We start from the raw sequence: 6,317 nt of genomic DNA, 5'->3' as shown, positions 1-6,317 counted from the left end.
AAGACCAGCAACTTGACACGACGATGCAACCGCAAATTCAACAAAGCAAACACAGAAAAGATTATGCAAAGGCTCGGATTGGTTCGGATAGGATGAACTAACCCTAAATTTTTTTTTGGCTTTTTCGTGGACTATAGGTATGAAGAACAAACTCGATCTAAACTATAAAAAACTGTAAAATCTCACCGAGCAACCTGGAAATCTGATACCACTTGATAGAGGCAAAGGTGTCCCGTCTTTCGATGAGATGATGGATATCGCTTTGGTGGAAGTCGACTTTGACGATCCGACTACGAACGTGCGATGACGTCGCGCCTTAGCAATCGCTAAACCAACTCCGAGAGGTTATTGACCACGCCGGAGCACGATCAACCTGACCACGAGGGTCTGTTTCCTGCGAGCAAACGAAGAACAAGCAAGAAACTGAGATTGCAATCTGGATATTGCGAATATAAGATGAAAGCTTTATTGATCAAGGTGGGGTTCTGTGACGCCTTTGTCTGGTCGTTGAACACAAACGAAGTACGCGAAGTTGCAGCTATGGCGAACTTTTAATCTAAACAAAACCCAAAGTCTAAACGACGCCCTAAGGGCTGTATATATGGAGGAAGAGGGGGGAATTTCATGGCCCTTGGGGAAGGGGTCCGAAACCAACCCTATCTCTTGTTTCCCCACACATACGGACTCTAAAAACAGCCTATACTCAAGTATTTCGAAATTACATGGCCCTGGCCCAATAATAAGGTGACGCAGCACCTAGAATAGCCTCTGGACAAAAGTTATGAAGTAGCATCTTGTATATTTCGTCCAAGGCTTCATGCACGCATTATGGTGGCTTCAACGTCCTGAAATCATCACTTGTAACTCCGTTCTTGTTCCCCATGCGCATGCCATCATCTCCATGCTTGTTCTTGCTCCAATGTTCATCCTTCTCAAAGCTAGGCCCTTCATTTGTAAGCAAAACAAATGTATCCAATTTAGGCAGCATCATATTCTCATGAACATTAGAATCATTACCAAGAAACGAAAGTACCTGGTAATTTAATTGGCGTGCGCGAGCTCTAGTAATTGGTCCAGTATGTATAGCAGCAGGGACTGTGGGTGTAACAATGGTTTTGATGTCCTCATCAACAAGACAATTCGACAATGGTAAAACTAATCCAGCAAAGCCTCCCGGCGTGTCGGCACCCTGATAGTAGCCGCGCGTATCTAGTCTCAGGACACGTCCAGATGGGAAAGCCTACGAGTAAAACTAGATCCTGGGGTTGCCCCGTGGTGGCCCCGCAGTCTGCCCGTTTGGGACTAACACCATCAGCGCTGGCCCCTCCCTGCTATGTAGAAAAATCCTCGGGTTCATGACTGATGAGGACATCAATACCATTGTTACACCCACAGCCCCTGCTGCTATACATACTGGACCAATTACTAGAGCTCGCGCACGCCAATTAAATTACCAGGTACTTTCGTTTCTTGGTAATGATTCTAATATTCATGAGAATATGATGCTGCCTAAATTGGATACATTTGTTTTGCTTACAAATGAAGGGCCTAGCTTTGAGAAGGATGAACATTGGAGCAAGAACAAGCATGGAGATGATGGCATGCGCATGGGGAACAAGAACGGAGTTACAAGTGATGATTTCAAGACGTTGAAGCCACCATAATGCGTGCATGAAACCTTGGACGAAATATACAAGATGCTACTTCATAACTTTCGTCCAGAGGCTATTCTAGGTGCTGCGTCACCTTATTATTGGGCCAGGCCCATGTAATTTCGAAATACATCAGTATAGGTTGTTTTTAGAGTCCGTATGTGTGGGGAAACAAGAGATAGGGTTGGTTTCGGACCCCTTCCTCAAGGGCCACGAAATTCCCCCCCTCTTCCTCCATATATACAGCCCTTAGGGCGTCGTTTAGACTTTGGGATTTGTTTAGTTAAAGTTAGCCATTGCAACTTCGTGTACTTCGTTCGTGTCCAACGACCAGACCAAGACCGCTTACGGATCCCCACCATTATCAATACTTCATATATATTCGCAATATTCAGATTGCTTTATCATATTCTTGCTCGTTCTTCGATTGCTTGCAGGAATAGACCTTCGTGGTCAGGCTGATCGTGCTTCCGGCATCGTCAGTAACCTCAGGAGATTGGTTTAGCGATTGCTAAGGCGCAACGTCGTGCACGTTTGTAGTCGGATCGTCAAAGTCGACTCCACCAAATCGATAGTTATCATCTCATCGAAAGATCGGGACACCTTTGCCTCTATCAAGTGGTATCAGATTTCCAGGTTGCTCGGTGAGATTTTACAGTTTTTCATAGTTTAGATCGAGTCTGTTCTTCATACCTACAGTCCACGAAAAAGCCACACAAAAAATTAGGGTTAGTTCATCATATCCGAACCAATCTGAGCCTTTGCATAATCTTTTTAGGGTTTTTGCTTTGTTGAATTTGCGGTTGCATCGTCGTGTCAAGTTGCTGGTCTTAGAGCCTAGTCTTTTAGAGTTTCGAGTTCTGGTCATAAGTTGTCACGCCGCCGCCGCACCATCATCATCGCCTTGCCATCTACCACCATTGCTTATCCGCCACCGCTTTGCATCCGTATCCATATACCACCACCAATCCGTATCCATATACCACCACCGATCCGTATCCATATACCACTACCGCTACCATATACCACCACCGCTGCCATATCCTACCGCCATATATCCACCACCAATCCGAGTTCTTTTCATATTCGGTTGGTTTTAGAGATCCATATATTTTCCGTTTCGTGTTTCCTTGCCTGAGTAGGTCTCGAAAAAAAAAAGAGTCTGGAGACCCCCGGGCAGTTTTTAGGCCAAAATTTCGGCAACCAAAAATATTTTTTCCCTATCCTATTTTTAGGCCCCGGGTAGTGTTTTGAGACACTCGCCATCATAGTGATTTTTTGTCGCACTTTTTCGTCGTCGCTGCCCTGATTTCCGAAAAAAAAATAGTCAAAAAATTTTGTGCCCATCCTGTCAGTTTGACCTGGGAAGAGTTTTGAGACACTCGCCATTATAGTGATTTTTCGGAAAAAAAAAGAGGAGCGCAAAAAAAAAAGAGCGCAAAAAAAAAGAGCGAAAAAAAATTCCAGAGTGTGCTTTTCCCTTGTTTACGTGCAGCGCCGTGATTTTGTTAGTGTTCTAGGCTCGCGTCTCTAGCACGGTCTAGCCTAGGACCAGCACAGTACCGTCGTTGAGCGTTTATTCAACTTCGCATCTCTGAATTGATTATTGCTTACCATTTTGCTACCATATTATAAGCCTTCCCAGCTCCACATAAGTCTACATCGTGCGTTTGACTCTTCCTGGTAATCGCTATATCCAAGCTTTGAGAGTTTTTGACTACAACGGTTGCCGGTCACCACCTGCTGCTGGGTAAGAACTGGTAAGAATTTGAGATTCGCTTGAAGGTTTTGTGACACACCACCATCTCCACCACTTCTAGTAGTCTGCAGGATCATATTCTTTTGTGTTTCTTTTGCTGCTAATCATGGCAGGTTCACAAGCCGATGAGACTGATTGGGAGAACATGACGAACAAGGAGTTGCATGATAAATTTCAGCAAATGATGAGTGGCCAGGTGGGAGATGTGCTAAACAGATTTGAAGAGGCTATGGAGAAGATAGATGCCGTGGAGAAGTCGTTTGAGACAAAGCTGGATAACAAGTTTACTGAATTACTCAAGCGTCTTCCCCAACCACCACCGGCTGCACATGTCGCACCTCTACAACAACAACAACCACATCTCCAACGCCGCCTTCCAAATCAAGTGGGACGGGCACAGCGCGTTCCAATTGAGATTGGTCAAAATTCGGGTGATGCTGCACCTACTGTTGATGCTTCTTTGGCTCCTGCTCCTGCGGCGGCTGAGGAGGATGACGATTATGCGGGCGATTATGAGGATGAGGTTGATCAAAATCAGAACACGTGCAGCCACCAGCACCACCACCAGCAGGTCGACCTCAGGTATATATTCGCAACGGTAGGCCGGCACCACCACCTCAGGTACGAGATCATGACCATCTCCCTAAACTGAAATTGAATATTCCACCATTTGAGGGTAGATATGTTCCTGATATATATCTTACTTGGGAGTTAGAAACTGAACAACGATTTACATGTTTACAATATCCTGAGGAGAGACGTGTTCCTGCTGCTGTTTGTGCTTTCACTAGCTTTGCATGTGTTTGGTGGTCTGAACATTGTAGATTATATCCTGTTCCAACTACTTGGGCTGCTTTGAAAACTGCTATGCGTACTCGTTGGGTTCCACCATATTATCAACGTGAATTACTTCAAAAATTGCAGCGTTTAAGACAAGGGAAAAATTCTGTAGAAGAATATTATCAGGAATTACAAACTGGCATGATTAGATGTGGTATTGTTGAGGAGAATGAAGCTATGCTTGCACGTTTTATGGGTGGATTAAATAAAGAGATTCAGACCATTCTAGAGTATAAGGATTATAATAATATCACTCGTTTATTCCATCTTGCTTGTAAAGCTGAACGTGAAGTGCAGGATCGACAGCCATTGGCGCGAACTAACTTTTCTGCAGGTCGACCTTCATCATGGACACCGCGTGCATCTTCTACTTCCACTTCACCATCACCTCCATCAGGTGCCACCTCCAGCCGTGATACAAGAAAGCAGGCACAACCACCACTCTCTGCCAAGAGCACGCCTGCCGGGCCTGCGCAGAGCTCTTCTTCTTCCATGGCATCGACAGGGCACACAAGTGATATTATTTGTCGTTGTTGTAAGGGAAGAGGACATTTTGCGAGAGAATGCAAATCTCAGCGTGTCATGATTGCTACTGAGGATGGTGGGTATGAGTCCGCTAGTGACTATGATGAGGAGACTTTGGCTCTTATTACACGTGAAGAACATGGTGGAGATGATTCTGAAAATGAGACGCAATACATGGCTCCTGAAGACGCTGACAGGTATGAATGTTTAGTTGCTCAACGTGTTTTGAGTGTGCAGGTCACACAAGCAGAGCAAAATCAGAGGCATAATTTGTTCCATACAAAGGGAGTTGTGAAGGAACGTTCTGTTCGCGTCATCATCGATGGAGGGAGCTGTAACAACTTGGCTAGCATGGAGATGGTGGAGAAGCTATCTCTCACCACAAGACCACATCCACATCCTTACTACATCCAATGGTTCAACAACAGCGGCAAGGTTAAGGTAACACGTACCGTTCGTGTGCATTTTAGTATCTCTACATATGCTGATTATGTTGATTGTGATGTGGTACCCATGCAAGCATGTTCCTTATTACTATGTCGACCATGGCAATTTGATAAAAATTCTGTACACCATGGTAGAAACAATCAGTATACTCTTGTTCATAAGGATAAAAATATTACTTTGCTTCCTATGACTCCTGATTCCATTTTGAAAGATGACATTAATAGAGCTAATAAAGCAAAACAGGAGAAAAATAAGAGTGAAAATCAGATTGTGGCAAAGGAATTTGAGCAACAAATGAAACCTAATAATAAACCATCTAGTGTTGTTTCTGAAATTAAATTGAAAAGTGCATGTTTACTTGCCACAAAATCTGATATTGATGAACTAGATTTCCACAAATCTGTTTGCTATGCTTTTGTGTGCAAAGAGGCATTATTTTCATTCGAGGACGTGCCTTCCTCTTTGCCCCCTGCTGTCACTAACATTTTGCAGGAGTTCGCTGACGTCTTCCCACAGGACGTGCCACCGGGATTACCACCTATTCGAGGGATTGAGCATCAAATTGACTTAATTCCCGGTGCATCGCTACCCAACCGTGCACCATACCGTACCAATCCAGAGGAGACGAAGGAGATTATGCGTCAAGTACAGGAGCTGCTTGACAAAGGTTATATACGCGAATCTCTTAGTCCTTGTGCTGTTCCTATTATACTCGTGCCTAAAAAGGATGGTACGTCGCGTATGTGTGTTGATTGTAGAGGCATTAATAATATTACTATTCGTTATCGTCATCCTATTCCTAGGCTAGATGATATGCTTGATGAATTGAGTGGCTCTACAATATTCTCCAAAGTTGATTTGCGTAGTGGGTACCATCAAATTCGTATGAAATTGGGAGATGAATGGAAAACTGCCTTTAAAACTAAGTTTGGTTTATATGAGTGGTTAGTCATGCCTTTTGGGTTAACTAATGCACCTAGTACTTTCATGAGACTAATGAACGAAGTTTTACGTGCTTTCATTGGACGATTTGTGGTAGTCTATTTTGATGATATACTGATTTATAGCAAATCTTTGGAAGAACATTTGGAACA

Source organism: Aegilops tauschii, chromosome 3 (assembly GCF_002575655.3).
Source record: "Aegilops tauschii subsp. strangulata cultivar AL8/78 chromosome 3, Aet v6.0, whole genome shotgun sequence".
Lineage (NCBI taxonomy): Eukaryota > Viridiplantae > Streptophyta > Magnoliopsida > Poales > Poaceae > Aegilops > Aegilops tauschii.
Note: the sequence above shows the minus strand (reverse complement) of the source record.